This window comes from Pan troglodytes, chromosome 3 (assembly GCF_028858775.2).
Source record: "Pan troglodytes isolate AG18354 chromosome 3, NHGRI_mPanTro3-v2.0_pri, whole genome shotgun sequence".
Taxonomy (NCBI): Eukaryota; Metazoa; Chordata; class Mammalia; order Primates; family Hominidae; genus Pan; species Pan troglodytes.
Genome location: NC_072401.2, coordinates 110,874,015 through 110,891,681, shown reverse-complemented (window position 1 = coordinate 110,891,681; position 17,667 = coordinate 110,874,015). Strand labels below are relative to the sequence as shown.

Sequence of the window (17,667 nt, the reverse complement as noted above, 5' to 3'; positions counted from 1 at the left end):
GCGCCGGTGCCGCCGCAGCGCCCCCTGCAGGCCGGAGCCGAGCTGGCCCAGGCCTGAGTCTGGCCCGGGGTTCCGTGCCCCCAGTGCCGGCCCCGCGGCTGCTGCTCCGGCCCGGCCAGGCTGCCTTCGTGTTGAGGCGAAAGGACTGGGCCTCAGTGGGTGAAGGGACCGGGTGGCCCGCTTCCACCTAGGGCAGAGGCTTGATCGGCCGCGGCGAGGCTGGGCCCAGCATTACTGGGAGGGGAACTTGAGAGCCGCGGGTTGATGTTCGGAGCTCAGGCGACGACTGACCACCCACCCTTCCTCGAAGAGGAACAATGGCTTGGGTTTGGTTTTTAATTTTTGATTCCCCCACCTCCCCTTTCTTGATTCCAAAGGAAATATAGCATTCAAGCGCCATGTCTGTTGGGAATATATAATTCCTTGGCAAAGAAAGAGGAAACATTTCTCTGATAAACACAAGAATCTCAGTAAGAATTGCATTATTGAGAACTTTTCCCACTGATAAAGTAGGGAAGAGGAAGGGGAAAATAGGGTAAGGGAATGCTGGAAGACAAACTTTAAACTTTATCTCCTTTTTTTTTTTTTTTTTTTTGTCAATTGTTGGTGCATCCTGTTGGTGTTCCGAGAAGTTGTGGCTCAGCTTGCTTTGTCTACATTAGTGGAATCTTTAAGTCTTTCTGGTCTGTCTCAGCATACTCACTGGCAGGCCCTAGACTACATTACCCAAGTCATTTTGCCGTCTTGGAATCCTGAGTATGTCATCACTCTGTATTGGAGATGAGATTGCTCAGAAACACTGAATTCAGAATGGGATCTAGCAAGATGGTATTTCTGGAGCAATAAGTCATTTACTGAATGATTATGCAAAGCATAAATTGCATTATAGTCCTAGAATAATACAAAGCTTCCCTTTAGTTGTTGCCGTAAATTAATAACTGGCATTTTAATGCACTAAATGAATTTTAGTAGTTAGATTTATATCTTTGACTTCTAGGAATTTCAACTACGTTAGAGTTCATATACACAGAAGGGGCAAGCCCTTTTCCACAGCATTTCCAGCTTCGCCACAGAAACCTAGCCCCACATGAGCAAAAGATCACACTCTGTGCTTCATCAAAGAGATTACACAATTACAGATTCCAGCATCTCCCAGGAGTCCTTTGAATTTGGATTAAGGTCTATAATTACGTGGGTAAGGGAATAACTAGGTAATTGGCTTTCTGCACCTGGAATGTATTCTCCTGGGTATAAGAGGCTCATTTTAATCAGAAATATATGGGATGAAAGTGAACCCTGTCTCTTAAGGGGAGACTCCTTAAGAGGAGGATTGGGGCCCTGTGTTTTAATAGATCTTCTCCACAATCTTTAATACCTAAGCTCCTTCCCCTTGTCCACTAATTTGCTGTAGAATTTTTCTAGCATGTTTATGATGGTGTTCAGGGCACACTACCCCAAAATATAACACCTTGGCATATTGAATGTTTTAAGCTGATGGAATTTGAGAAATGGCAGGTGTGAGGACTCTGACCTTCCCATGAAGCAGGTCATAAGACCCTCATGTGAGAGATGCCCTCTCTATACCTGGAGAAAAGAAGCAGTCTTATTTGTGAAGACAGAGAGACGCCAAGAGGAATCTAAATGAATAGGCCTTGGTAGGTTTCCCCCAGTTTACTGCCCTTAGCCCATCTTTTTGTCTTATCACAGTTTTCCATAACAGTCTACTCTTCATCAAGCTTGGTATAAAACGCTCAGGTTTCTTCAGATCTTCGTTTCCTTATGAAGGCTCCGGTGCCATGTAAAACTTACATTAAATATTATACATTCATATGCCTTTCTTTTGTTACAGGAACCCCACACGCACGGGCCTTGTGCTGTCGCTGCCGTGGCACCCCTTCTAGAAGGTAGATATTTTTCCTCCTGACAAACACTACAACCTTTATGAAAATATTTCACTCTTTTGCTTTAATTTCCATTACTACTATAAGTGAAAAAAGGATGAAGAATTGAATGAATAGGATTGAACCATCTACTAGGCACGGTGCTTGTAAATCTAGATATGTATTTTTTTCTATTTAATCCTAACAATAACTCCATGGGATATTTTTCTTATCCCTATTTTATCTGTGAAGAAACTAATGTTTATAGAGCTCAAGTAATCTTAGTAAAAATCATGAACCTGGAATTAGCAGAACCAGCGGTCAAACCAAGGTTTATTTAGCTCCAGACCATTGCTTTACTATAAACTATACTGGGTTAATTTACATTTTTCTTCATAAAGCTATGCTAGTTATGATTTACTGTCTTGCTGTCAAAAGATTTTCAGTTTTTCATATTTAGAATTTGTTCCAGTATACTCTACAATGGTAGATCTCAGAGTTTTTGAAATGCAGATTTGTGGGCCCAAACCCTGGACCTACTGATTCAGAAGTGGTGGAGATAGGGCCCTACAGCAAGCTCTCCAGGCAATTCTGATGCATGGGAAAGTTTGAGGACCACTGCTTTTGAATAGCAGAGTTAAGCTGAATTGGTTCATTCTCTTACTTTGGAAGATGATGGTCCTTTCTTTCAGGACATCTCTTCAATCTTTCACAGACCAATAAAAGTGATATTTTGTAGATTTGTGATTACAGTATCACAAATGCCAATTATGACGTTTCCTATGTCAACTCAGATTCTTTGAGGTATAGTGTTGATGCAGATGCTAAGGCCAAGTCTGTTCAGTGAGAAAGAGTGGGTAATTGAATTAATCTCTGCTGCATATATGGAAGTGAAATAATACATGTGTTACTATTTGTCATCCCCAACTTAGGACTCTATTCTCTATAACAGAAGTGGGAGCCTTGGACAACTGAACGCCTATCTCTAGCTCAAGAAATGTCAGCTCTTTTTTTTTTTTTTTTTTTGAGACTGTCACCCAGTTGGGAGTACAGTGGCGCCATCTTGGCTCTCTGTAACCTCCACCTCCTGGGTTCAAGCGATTCTCCTGCCTCAGCCTCCTGAGTAGCTGGGCCTACAGGTATGCACCATCACTCCTGGCTAATTGTTGTATTTTTAGTAGATAATGGGGTTTCACCATGTTGGCCAGGGTGGTCTCAAACTCCTGACCTCAGGTGATCTGCCTGCCTCGGCCTCCCAAAGTGCTGGGATTACAGACGTGAGCCACCATGCCCAGCCAGGAAATGTCAATTCTTTATTGTAGCCTGGCTTTCCATATTTCTCACCAGGCTTTTTATTCTCTAGTTTGTAAATCACATTTGGCGTTTGTAGATCACTCCTTCCCTTTTAGTGGCATTCTCTATTAGGTGTCCATCTCCCAATATGAAGAAACAGTTTTCTTCTTTTTCCTCCTTTATTTGATCCATTTACAGATTTATTACATTTATAATAGGGTAGGTATTGGGGATACAAAAATGAATAAGATATGGTCTGTTCTCAAAGGTATGCAGAAACTTTTCTATATATTCCTACTGACTTGTATTTATATTTCTTGAATTAAAAACAATCCTGGCTGTGTTTTTTTTTTTTTGTTTTTTGCTCTTAGTGAATCTTTGTTTCTTCTTTTCATTATGGCATTCCAGTTGAGTTTCACCACGCATTATCATGAGAATAAATAATTTCACTGACTTTAATAATATTTGATCACTTATGTTGATGTCATTTAACTCTCATTTACATTTCAGTGGTCTAAAACACAACTAAGATACTAAAAGAAAAATAAAAGATGAGATTATTGGCAAATAATTACCACATAGTCAACTCATGAACAATAGTGCATGCACTTACAGGAAATTCTCTGATTGTCACATAAACTATTTGGCTATTGTTTCAGACATGCTGTAATTTCTGTAGTTACACACTTAACTAGCCCACAGCAGATTAGAAACTATGAATCACAAGGCAAGGGAAGGAAATGCTGTTAATATAGGTAGTTTGAGAGGAGCAATCTCTATTAGTTGGCAGAATAAGCACAGGAAAAACAAGACAATTAGAAAAATGAATTAAAAATGCACGGTATTCTGACACAATTAGTTACATTGAACAACCCTATGTATTCCACTGGAAATATGATAAACATAGTCCACAAGTCTCTGCCATCTGAGAAATTTATAACCTAGTATTCTGAAGGAAATAAAGTGAAGGGAACTGTCACATACCGAACACCTGCTTTATAACTTGAAAGCGCTTTATGACATCACCATATATCAGGACCAAAACAGATATTCATAGATTTGGTCCTCAATTGCAAAGAAAAATTAAATTACGTTCTGTACTCTGTTTCAGAAGACCAGAGGAATATAGAACCCATTTTGGAACTTTAGAAACTCTTACATATGAACAGGTTAGGTTCCAAAATTTCCATTGTTCGTAAGTCCCAATACTCACAAGTTCGGAGTAAGCCACATATGCATTTCCAGAAAACAGAAAAGTGAGGCAGTCCTTTGAAACTTTAGAACAAAGCTTACTCTTCTTTTTACTGATATAAGTTGTATAGTGGTGCAACCCAGACTAAGGCGCATATGAATCTCTTGATGATCACGTTAAAATGAAGATGCTTATTGGGTAGGGTTAGAATGACCTGAGAATCTGCATTTCTAGCAAGCTCCCAGGTGATGCTGATGCTGATGCTGATGCTGCTGATCCATGGACCACACTTTGAGTAGCAAGGTTCCAAAAGGCATTTTTTGTTGGATTTACATTTGAAGTCCCTTAAGGAAGGAAATGCCCCTCCTTAATGAGCCTAAAGGAACTTCTTAGCAGCTGCAGTATATTCACACCTGCTACCACTCATGTTGATGTTGTACAGATTAAAATGTGCCTAGCGCTCTTGCTTTCCATAACTTTACTTTCTTAGGCCTTTAAGATACTTGAACCATCTCCTAATGGGTTAATGGGTGCCCAGAGTTGACACTGATCCTCTTATCACATGGTCAACAGTGTGTACATTTTGTCAATTACTTTTCTTCTTACTGATTATTATTATATAAAAATGGTGAATTAGTCTGCTTTGGCCACCATAACAAAATACCTTAAACGAGGTGGCTTAAACAACAGAAATGTGTTTTCCCACAATTCTGGAAGCTGGAAGTCTGAGATGAGAGTGCCAGCATGATCAGGTTCTGGTAAAGGTTCTCCTCCTGGCTTGTAGATGGCCACCTTCTCACTGGTCCATACATGGCAGGCAGAGATGGGGAGAGAGAAAGTTGTCTGGTGTCTCTTGGTATAAGGGCACCAGTTCTATTGGACAAGGCTCTGCCTTTACGACTGCATTTAACCTTAATCACCTCCTTAAAGGCCCTCTCTTCAATATAGTTACATGTGGGGTTAGGGCTTCAACATATGGATTTTGGAGGTACAGAATTCAGTCCATAGCAAATGGCATTTTCATATGGCATGAGTCACTCTTTGCTTTTCAGAATTGTTCCCAATTTCAACTGGGTCATACCACTTTATTGTATATTTATTACTATGAATATTCATTTTTCAATCCCTGCTTTTTTAATCTTCACATCACTCTTACTACCACCTTCAAAATTCTCACTTCTTTCTCACTGACATCAATGTTGGGATTAATATTTATAAAGCACATTTTAAAACATAAACTCATAATAGGCCCCAAATTAATAAAAAGATGACCTACATCAGGGCACCACTACACCAGGGCACACTGAATGAGTGCAATTCATTAAAAGATGTATTAAGATATTAATCCTCTTCAGACATTGGGACAACTAGGGGGTACTCAAGTGATCCTCAGGCTAGTCTCCTTTGGCTGCAAGCATCCTTGTCTTTTACCCAACAAAAATATCCTTATTTTCTAGCTATGTTATAACATGAAGAGGCTGGGAAGCACTGCCCTAGACTAAAATTACTAAATTACTGTGCACAATCTTCAGTGCCATCTGCTGGAAGGAGACAAAGTTACTATACTATGGTTCTAGAAGGTAGATTTATGTATTCGTTGATTCATTTGAGACAGGGTCTCACTCTGTTGCCCAGGCTAGAATGCAGTGGTGCAATTACAGCTCACTGCAGCCTTGACCTCCTAGGCTCAAGTGACCCTCCTGCATTAGCCTCCCAAGCAGCTGGGATTACAGGAGTGCATCACCACACCGGGCTAATTTTTTAAAATTTTTAGTAGAGGTGAGGTCTTGCTGTGTTGCCCAGGTTGGTCTCTCAAGTAATCCTCCAGCCTTGGCCTCCCAAAGTGCTGGGATTACAGGTGTGAGCCACCATGCCCAGCCTAGATTTATTTTTATGTATAAAACTAAGTTAAAAGATCATACGAAGGGGTATTTCTGTGTTACAAAGGATTGGTTTTAAAACTTTTTTTACTAGTTGAAAGGATAAACTTCAATTACCTGAAAAATGTAAAACACAACTGTTTCTTTAAAAAAGAAAAAGCTAGACAAAAAATGTTGTTGGGGCAGACACAGTGGCTCACACCTGTAATCCCAACAGTTTTGGAGGCCAAGGTGGGAGGATCACTTAAGCCCAGGAATTTGAGACCAGCCTGGGCAACAGAGTGAGACCTTGTCTGTACAAAAAGTTAAAAAATTAGCCAGGTGTGGTGGCGTGTGCCTGTGGTCCTAGCTACTCAGGAGGCTGAGGCAGGAGGATCACTTGGGCCTAGGAGGTCAAGCCTGCAGTGAGCCATAATTGTGCCACTTACACACTCCAGCCTGGGCAGCAGAGTGAGACTCTGTCTCAAAAATAAATAAATAAATAAATAAAATTGTTGAACATACTAATTCAGTTAGAAAGGACACACTTTTAAAAAAGAATATTGATAAGTCAGAGCACCACTATGATGGCAGGGTGTTTACAAAGCTTGTGGTACACCATATACAAAAATCAACTCAAAATGGACTAAAGACTTAAAAACCTGAAACTATAAAACTAATAGGAGAAAACATAGGGCGAGATCGTGCCACTGCACTCTAGCACAGCGACAGAGTGAGAGTCTGTCTCAAAAAAATGAAAAAATTAAAAGATTTTTCCTTATAACAACTTTCTTCTTCACTAACGAAAAGTAGAAATCTAGTATAGTCCTGTAGACAGTTTCTATGTAATAGATTAAAACAAGTTAAAACAGGAATTTCTCCCATAAGATTCTCTCCTTCTAAATACAACAGAGTAGAAGGGGCAGGTGTGGTGGCTCATGCCTATAATCCCAGGACTTTGGGAGGCCAAAGCAGGAGGATCGTTTGAGACGGGAGTTTGAGATCAGTCTGGGTGCATAGAGAGACCCTATCTCTACAAAATAATTAGAAATTAGCCCGGCATGGTGACACAGCCTTGTAGTCCTAGCTGCTCAGGAAGCTGAGGTGGGAGGATTGCTTGAGCCCAGGTGGTTGAGGCTGCAATGAGTCAGATATATATATCTGGCTTTATATATACACCTTTGTTTTATATGTATATTATATACTTTATTATATATACATAAAACAAAGTAGAGAATGTTAGTCCCCGGAATTTCTCTGTAAGAAAATGTCTCATGCAAAAATCATTCAGGAGGAGAAAAATATACTTTGTAGGGGATGCTACATGCTTCTTGCCAAGAAGAGAGAGAGAAATGGGAGGCCATTAGCTGTCTTCTATGTATGGTTGGTGGGCAGGGGTACAAGAGAAGCTTCTCACTTTTACACCATGTGGGAAGAAGGTAGTGAACAGGGTAGAAAGAAAACCGTGAGATAACAACATGGAAGGATTGGGAGATTGAAAGAGGAGGAGAATTTTAGCAGCCGTCATAAGTAGGGAACTTTGGAGGGAGGAGAGATATAGAGAAGTGTTGTTGGAAGCTTTACTTTCTATTTTTCTGGGAGAGACCCCTGTGTTACACCTTTACGGAAACTCGTAATAAAAATCTCGATCGTTTATCAACATTAGTCTCATTATTTTTGAATGAGAATCCCCACAGAAATGATATCACATGACACTTGAGTTGTAAATTGTACAAACTGCATTCAGAAGCCATCACCAAGGCCTAGCTGTTCTTTTTCCTGAATCTAGACCATTTATGTCATATGAGTATCTACTTTCCAAAACTGAAAGCTCCTCACTTGGTCTTTCCACAGAACTCCAGTGGAGCTCTAAATTGTATAGCTGAAAACGGGGCATATAATTCATACACTTTCACCATAATTCAGGGCAGGGAGGGAAAGTCACTGGTTATGGTATCTATTAGTTTTCCCTGTTAACTGACATTTGGAAAATATGTGCTCTGAGACACTCACACTTTGGGTTTAGATAACGTTTCTTCTCTTGGTGTCTGTGTTTCATGTTGTTGTTGTAATTGGCCAATAGCGCTGTAGTTGCTGCCAATATATAAGTTTGTTGCAGATACAAAATATGGACATTTTGATAGTTAATGTGCACACACACATAATACACAATAGGCATAGTCATAATTTTGTTACATGATCATTTGGCACAAATGATGAAACTGTACACAAGTTACTATAATCAATGCCCTATACTTTCTTTTTCTTTCTTCTTTTTTTTTTTTGAAACAGAGCTTTGCTTTTGCAGCCCAGGCTGGAGTGCAATGGCTCGATCTCAGCTCACTGCAACCTCCGTCTCCTAGGTTCAAGTGATTCTCCTGCCTCAGCCTCCGAAGTAGCTGGGATTACAAGCATGCACCATGCCCCGCTAATTTTGTATTTTTAGTAGTGTAGGGTCCAGCCCGACAGGGCCTGTGGGTTTTTTCTTAGTGTGCAGAGATGAGAGATTGTAGAAAAATAAAGACATGAGACAAAGAAATAGAAGGAAACACAGCTGGGCCCAGGGGACCACTACCACCAATGCGCGAAGCCTGGTAGTGACCCTGAATGCCTGGACACACTGCTATTTATTGTATGCAAGGCAAGGGGGCAGGGTAAGGAGTTTGAGTCATCTCAAATGATTAATAAGGTCAAGCAAGTCACGTGTCCACGTGACGGGGGGCCTTTCTCTTTGTGATAGCCGAAGCAGAGAGGGAGGACAGTATATGTCAGCATTTCTTCTGTGCACTTATCAGGAAGATCAAAGACTTTAGTACTTTCACTAATTTTGTTACTGCTATCTTTTAAGAACTTAAAAGGAGGTGCCAGGTGTACAGGCAGAACATGAAAGTGGACAAGGAGCATGACCACTGAAGCACAGCACCACAGATGTTTAAGCCTCCAGATGACTGCGGGCAGGCCTGGCTAATGTCAGGACTCCCACAAGAGTTGGTGGAGCAGTGTTCTCTAACTCCCCCAGGGGAAAGGGAGACTCGCTTTCCCGGTCTGCTAAGTAACGGGTGCCTTCCCAGGCACTGGCGCTACCGCTAGACCAAGGTCTGCCGAGTAACGGGTGCCTTCCCAGGCACTGGCCCTACCGCTAGACCAAGGTCTGCCAAGTAATGGGTGCTTTCCCAGGCACTGACCTTACCGCTAGACCAAGGAGCCCTCAAGCGGCCCTTATCCGGGCGTGACAGAGGGCTCACACTCTTGTCTTTTGATTACTTCTCACCATGTCCCTTCAGCTCCTGACTCTGTATGGCCTGGTGTTTTCTAGGTTATGATTATAAAACAGAGATTATTATAATACTAAAAGAGCAACACTACCAACTAAAGATTGATAATATTCATATATAATCATGTCTATATCTTATTTTTAGTATAACTTTTTGTATTCTAATTATTTTCTTTTATTATACTGGAACAGCTTGTGCCTTCAGTCTCTTGCCTCAGCACCTGGGTGGCTTTCCGCCCACAAGTAGAGACGGGGTTTCTGCATGTTGGTCAGGCTGGTCTCGAACTCCCGACCTCAGGTGATCCACCTGCCTCGGCCTCCCAAAGTGCTGAGATTATAGGCATGAGCCACCGTGCCCAGCCTGCTTACTTTCAAAATAAGGTAAAAGTCTGAGGAAAAAATAATAGTTCCCATTTCTGGAGCATTTAGCCTGTGCCAGGCATTGTTCTATGTATGTTCATGTATTATTTCCTCAAAAAAGTACACACTTTAATTCTGCAGATGAGAAATCTGAAACTCAAAGAGATTGAGAATCTTCTCCACACACATGATTATCCCAATAATCTGGTGAGTTGAATGAGAAATAGAAGTCAAAGAGGAAGAAGGGAGGGTTGCCTGAAAGATTCCAGAATCTGGATATAAAGGTGCATTCTCCAGCAGCTGCTGATGGCCACTAACAGGATTTTCTCTTATATATCTTAGTTGGGCATGAAGGGTATGAGAGATTTCAAGCATACTGAGGAATGACACTTTCAATTGCTTCCCCAGCCAAGTAGCTTCGATGGACAGATTACCCAGAATTTAAAACAAGAAAAAATATAATCTAATTAGATCACTTATATTACTTTGTCATTGCCATATCTTTCTAACAATTTTTAAAAAGTGGACTTTTAAAAAAAGCCCCGTATCTGAGGCTCTAAAATCCAACAGTCCTCTTCGTTTTAATGATTAATTTTGTTTTTGTTTTTGTTTTGAGATGGAGTCTCGCTCTGTCACCAGGCTGGAGTGCAATGGCGCAATCTCAGCTCACTGCAACCTCCGCCTCCCCGGTTCAAGCAATTCTCCTGCCTCCGCCTCCCGAAATGATTAGTTTTACAAACAGACCAGAAGCGGGGCGCAGTGGCTCACGCCTGTAATCCCAGCACTTTGGGAGGCCGAGGTGGGCGGATCACAAGGTCAGGAGTTTGAGACCAACCTGGCCAATATGGTGAAACCCCGTCTCTACTAAAAATACAAAAATTAGCCCGTAGTGGTGGCCTGCTCCTGTAGTCCGAGGGCTTGGGAGGCTGAGGAAGGAGAATCGCTTGAACCCGGGAAGCGGAAGTTGCAGTGAGCCAGGATCGCGCTGCTGCACTCCAGCCTGGGCGACAGAGCGAAACTCCGTCTTAAACAAACAAACAAACAAAAAACAAAAACAAACAAACAAAAACCCAAAACAAAAAAACCAGACCAGAAAGCCCCAACCCGCTTTTCCATCTGGACGCTCTTCCTACGTAGTCTACAATGTCGGTGGGCTTCCACCGCCATCTGGTGGACGATGTGTAGATGTGCTCTGACTTGAGGAGACTTCGCTGGCTTGGAGAGGAATGTGATTAATGAGAAGAGTTTTCCATTCATGCAATTGATTTGAAAGCAATGCATAGGAATCTAAAAACTGAATAGATAAAAGTGCTTACTTCTAGGCAATCAAAAAGGGGAACAATTTGTATGTGTTGACTTATTGACTAGGATGAGATGGAACCAAATAAGTTAACATTTTCTTTAATGCTGCTAGAATCCTTCAACTCCGCACTACATAGCATGCAACACTTTTTGAACAGTCCCAGCACCATGAATCTGCTTAAGTAAAGCTGTTTATGCAGTCGTCTCATCTGAGAGTACAGGAAACTCTGTATCTACATCCATTTCTGTTTATCTTTATAATCCCCTTGTCCCACACCTAAAATTTCAACATTAAGAATCTACTTTCTCACTGGGGCCTGTCAGGGGGAATGGGGGAAGGGAGAGCACCAGGAAAAATAGTTAATGCATGCTGGACTTAGTACCTAGATGATGGGTTGATAGATGCAGCAAACAACCATGGCACATGTTTACCTATGTAAAAAACCTGCACATCCCATACATGTACCCTGGAACTTAAAATAATAAAATAAAATAAAAAGAATCTACTTTCTGAGCTGGGCGTGGTGGCTCACATCTGTAATCCCACCACTTTAGGAGGCTAAGCTGGGAGGATCACTTGATCTTAGTTGTCCAAGACCAGCCTGGGCAACAGAATAAGATCCTGTCTTTATTACAAAAAGAATCTACTCTGTTCTGATAACACTGTACTATTTCTTTTTATTTTAAAATTCAGGTAAAGTTTTGTCTGCATTTTAACCTTAAAGTGTTAGGGTGGGGACGTGGTGGGGGAAAGTGTGTGGCAGAGAATAAGCATTGGTACTGCGGCTACCATATTGTTCTAGCATTTCACCGTTGGCACATGACTGCCTTGCACATGGTGATTAGATTGGACCATGGGACCAGTTCTGGTCAGTGAGTTATGCTTTAATATTTTAAAAATCCATAGATTCTAGGCAAATAGTTATCATGTGACAATAAGGCAGAGTGGATCTCATAATATTCAGTGATTTGGGGGGTTAATTTCCTTTGTCACTTCTTAGTTTGTAAAACAAATGAGACATTAAGTATATACCATGCTTAATGTCATCTTCTCCTATCATAAATATAGGACAAATGGTATGAATTGTGATACAATATAATGAAATTAATTTTTTTCATACTTCTCAGCACATAGCCACATAAATAAATGCTGCCTTTCAAAGCAATCAGCTTGGGTAATGATACGTTTATTTTAGCAATGTGCATGATATGGTTTGGCTCAATGGTTTGGCTCAATGTTCCCACCCAAATCTCATTTGAATTGTAATCCCCAGTGTTGGGGAGGGACCTGGTGGGAGGTGGTTGGATCATGGGGGCACATTTCTACCTTGCTGTTCTCATAATAGTGAGTGAGTTCTCATGAGATCTGGTTGTTTGAAAATGTGTAGCACTTCCCCCTTCACTCTCTGTCTCTCCTGCTCTGCCATGTGAAGATGTGCCTCCTTCCCCTTCACCTTGCATCATAATTGTAAGTTTCCTGAGTCCATCTCAGAAGCAGACACCAGTACAGCCCACAGAACCATGAGCCAATTAAACTTCTTTTCTTTATAAATACCGAGTCTCAGGTTAGTCTTTATAGCAGTGTGAGAATGGACTAGTACAGTGCTAGTACTCGAAATAAACTGAAAATTGTAAGCTTCAATATTTTCTTAGTTCTGCCTGCTCATGCCTGTAATCCCAGCACTTTGAGAAACCAAGGCTGGTGGATCACCTGAGGTCAGGAGTTCGAAACCAGTCTGGCCAACATGGCAAAACCCGGTCGCTACTCAAAATAACAAAAATTAGCTGGGTGTGGTGGTGGACACCTGTAATCCCAGCTACGCGAGAGGCTGAGGCAGGGAGAACTGCTTGAACCCAGGAGGCAGAGGTTGCAGTGAGCCAAGATTGCACCACTGCACTCCAGCCTGGGCAACAGACTGACACTCCATCTCAAAAAAAAAAAAAAATTGTTTTTTTCTTAGTCTCAGTACCTTTAAATTTGGCTGGGCTCAACCAATAGATAAGCTACTACTAAGCAAGCTATATAAGGAGCCTCAGCCCCATCAGTTGTTGTATCTAATATGTAAACGAATGAGACCTAAGCCCTTCGTGTCGGCCAAAACACATCAAACTTGACCCTGCTCTACCTACATTGGATTGCTTACTAACAAATTTAGGGTCAGCCCTATAGTTGTATAGGTTTACTGGAAGACTTAGTTTCTTCCTTTTAATCTCGACCCAGGTGGCTTGGTGTAGAGGATAACTTATTAGGATACTGTAACCGGACACAGATTTGGCTGCTCATAGCTGAAAAGCCAGACATGAGAGGCGAGGGTTGGTGGAAGGAAAAGCAGGTTTAACTGGAGAGCCAGCAAACCTGGAAGATAGTGAACTAGCTGTCTCAAGTGCCATCTTAAATTTTAAAATTTATCATAGGGTTTTTAAAGGGAAATTTGGTATAGGAGACATGGGGGAGTGGTGCAGGATGTGGGGTCTGTGTGTCTTTGTTCAGATGGCTAGCTTGCATAATTCTCTCTGGAGGTCTGCTTGGCGTCATCTTTACTTCAGCCCAGTGGTGGTGGACTAACTGTGACCCCTGCTAAGTGGGAGGATGCTGCAGCTGGGACTCCGCACCTGGTTTGTTTCAAGATTAGCCTCTGGAATTTCTTAAGTAGGAACATAATTAGATAAGCTTGCGTTGCTGGAGGGGAGTGTCTAGAGAGGGAAGGAATGAAGGGGTAAGAGAGGAGGGAAGGGAGAAAAAGAGAATGGGTGATTAAAAAATATGTTTAAAACTGAGATCCTGGGTTACAATGCTTCTGTCTAGTTCCATTGAGTTTTCCTTCCTCCCTACCCCCATCTACTCCCTGGTTCTCATAGTTACAGCCATTCTTTCACTACATGACCCTGCTTGGACACTTGTTGCTTGGACTAGGACAAAACAAAATTTTGATTTTTGAAAAGGTAAATAAGAGTTCCTTCACTCTCAATTTGAGAGTGAGAATAAAATAATCCAGTCTCAGTTTGCAATCTCTCTTAAATGGAGGAGATGTAAATTCTTGAGCTGTAGGGGTCCATCTTCCACCAGACAGAATGCTTACCAACAGCATTTCCCTCCTCTACCTTGTAATCCCATTCATTGATATCAGTGAAGAAAAGGAGGAAAAGGATGAAAGACTGAATGAAGTATCACTGCGAGTGGAGGACTTGCAGAAAGGAGCGACAAAGAGTACTGCTGCCAGTGATGAAGGGCCTGATTCCAGCCCATTCCAGAGTCTCGGCTGTACTCCTACTCCTTATAGTAAGAAATGCTCCCTCCTTTCTATTGAAACTGCATGTTGAGTATCCCCAGTATAAAAGTTTGAAATCCAAAATGCTATGCTGAGCATTTCCTTAGAGTGTCATGTTGGTGCTCAAAAAATTTTGGATTTTGGAGGATTTGGGATTTTCAAGTTATGAATACTCAATCTGTAACTTGATAGAGTTTCTGTTTCCCGCAGCCAAATGAGTATAAACCAATACTCCAAGATTCTTGCATGCCTTCTGATAAAATTATTTTAAAAATATCTTCAGAGCCAGTTTATAGGCCAACCACAAAATCAGTTTTACAACATTATAATTACCTTTTATGAGTTTGGTGACATTTAATACAGCATATAATCAGTAAATGCTTACTTTGTGCAATGCACAATGCTTGTCAATCAAAGGAATCCAAAGATCAGTAGAAGCTAACAGTTTTTGTGGGAGAGAAAACAACTTACAAAAGTAGTGATAGCTAATAAGTTCCGTGACCAAAGTACAAGTAAAAAGAGTAGAGGACAGAGAAAAGAGTGATTTATTCAGATTTTTAAAAATTATCAAATGTTGAAATACTAACAACATGCTGAGGAGTATATTGTGATCCAGTGATAGAATGCAGAATGGAACATAATCCCTTACTTCAAGGAGCTTAAATTTTATCACAAGGGTAAACACAAGGGTGTTTGGCAGCCAAAGGAGCACTAACCATGTGTTGGGGCTGGGGGCAGATTTGAGAAGGCATCCAGAAGAGACAATATCTAGGCAGATATGGAAAGATAAAAGGTTAAATAGAATTAAATGAAGGTGGGCTAGAAGAAAGAAATCTCAAATACAAAAGACTGATGAATTCTTTTTTCTGAGACTGAATCTCACTCTGTTGCCCAGGCTGGAGTGCAGTGGAACGATCTTGGCTCACTGCAACCTCTGCTTCCTGGGTTCAAGCGATTCCTCTGCCTCAGCCTCCCCGCTAGCTGGGACTACAGGCGCCCACCACCACACCTGGCTAATTTTTGTATTTTCAGTAGAGACGGGGTTTCACCATATTGGCCAGGCTGGTCTCAAACTCCTGACCTTGTGATCTGCCCACCTTGGCCTCCCAAAGTGCTGGGATTACAGGTGTGAGCCACCGCGCCTGGCCAAGAATTCTTTTAGCAGCATTAAATGCCCAACTCTCAGATTCCATTACTCCCCACTTTCCTGTTTTTGCTCTTATCTGTTGGGCTCCTTTTTAGTCTTCTTTGTCCTGGGTTCCCTCCTCTTTCCCCTCCCCTCTCCTCTCCTGCTTGGAGTGTTTTTAACTAAGCAGTACAAATCTTGAGACCAGAGCTGTGGTCAGTGAGTCCTGTTAACCTTCTGAGATCTGTGCCCTTACCAAGTTCCTCTGTCACCTATGGGTAGGCTGCTGGGATCCCATCCTCCAGAAGTTTCCATGTCACCAGCAGGCTGAATGTTTTTGTGGCAGTCATACCTCTCCTGAGAGGCCTGACTCTCAGCCTTAGTGGGGAAATGCCCCTTCTAAATTTTTTATTTTTTATTTACTTATTTTTTTTAACTTATTTTTTGAGACAGGGTCTCGCTCTGTTACCCAGTCTGGAGTGCAGTGGCACGATCATGGCTCACTGCAGCCTCGACCTCCTGGGTTCAAGCGGTCCTCCCATCTGGCCTCCCAAAGTGCTGAGAATACAAGAGTGAGCCACTGTGCCTGGCCTGCCCCCTCTAAATTTTAACATTTTCTTCTTCGTGCACTCTGCATTGGCTTTAGAGGTAGTAGCCACCATCTGCAGTTGCTATTTCTATACCCCTTAGAGTCCTCTTTTATCTCTTTTAGTAGTATACCATATTTACTACTTAATAATTATTTATATTAAACTTTTCTGTCGATATAACTGGCATGTTTTTAGTCTCCTTATTCATCCCTGGTTGATATAATGAGGCAGAGAGGTGACTTGGGAATGACTCCACAAAAAAGCACAAACCAGCTGGGTGTGGTGGCTCATGCCTATAATCCCAGCCCTTTGGAGGCTGAGGTGGGAGGATCACTTCAGATCAGGAGTTCAAGACAAGCCTGGGACCTTGTCTCTGCCAAAAATAAAAAACAAAAATAGCCAGGTGTGGTGGTGCACACCTGTGGTCCTAGCTACTCAGGAGGCTGAGGTGGGAGGATCTCTTGGGCCCAGGAATTTGAGGCTGCAGTGAACTGTGATCGTCCCACTGCACTCTAGCCTGGGTGACAGAGTGAGACCCTGTCTTAAAAAAGAAAAGCACAAACCATAATATAAAAGAACTGAATAATTTGACTTTATGAAAATTAAAGACTTCTGTTCTTTAAGTGATACTTTTCAGAAAATGATAAGGCAAGTCAGTCCAGTAGAAAATATTTGCAATACATATATCTGACAAAGGCTTGTGTACAGAATACACAAAGTATCTCAAAAATAAGAAGACTGTTAATTTGCTAGGGCTGTCATAACAAAATACCACAGACTGGGTGGCTTCAATAACCCAGATTTATTTTCTTATAGTTCTGGAGGTTAGAAGTTCCAGATCAAGGTATCAGCAGATTTGGTTTCTTCTGAGGCCTCTCTCCTTGGCTTGCAGATAGACTTCTATCGGCTAGAAGACTTGTCTTCTCACGGTGGTGTCCTCACATGGTCTTTCCTCTGTACATGCACATGTCTGTGTGCTAATCTCCTTATAAAGACCAATGAGAAACTTGCAGTTTGCATGGTCCGAGTGTTCTCCCTATTGCCATAGTCCCTCTCCTCCTATTGTAATAATCATTTTGAATCAAGTCTCTCCTTACCCAAATCCACATTTGTTTTTATTTGCCATTTCCATCCTGCTTACCATGTGTTTAGCTGTGGCAGCCTAGTGGGAATTGAGCAAATACATAGCCAACTACAACCTAGGAAGGTATGTTTTGTGCAGGGCCTGTTACATCATTTTCATATAAGATGAAAATGCTGAATGCCTTATTCAAAAGACAAAGGCAAAAGTGCCCCTGAAGTACTAAAATATGTTTTTGCTTTTCTTCTATAGTCTCTCTCAACTTGGTACGGTGTCTCTTTTAATTTAGTGTAATTGTAAATAAATAATAATTAAATTTTTTATTAGCATGAATTTACTATTCATCATTATATTGTGCAATGTCAGTTAAATATATGTATGGCCAAGTGTGGTGGCTCATGCCTGTAATCTCTGCACTTTGGGAGGCTGAAGTGGGAGGAT

At 41.5% G+C, this 17,667-nt stretch overlaps 1 long non-coding RNA gene across 1 annotated transcript in view; it reads left to right on the top strand.

Annotated features, from left to right (window-relative positions):
- Window positions 1-807: 807 nt before the first annotated feature.
- The window catches only part of LOC104006165 (uncharacterized), a 53,865-nt gene continuing 37,005 nt past the window's right edge, over window positions 808-17,667 (top strand). Inside the window, exons 1-3 of the long non-coding RNA XR_010156667.1 lie at window positions 808-1,195; window positions 1,492-1,655; window positions 1,850-1,904. This is a non-coding gene — a long non-coding RNA (uncharacterized LOC104006165). The remainder of the gene's footprint in view (window positions 1,196-1,491; window positions 1,656-1,849; window positions 1,905-17,667) is intronic.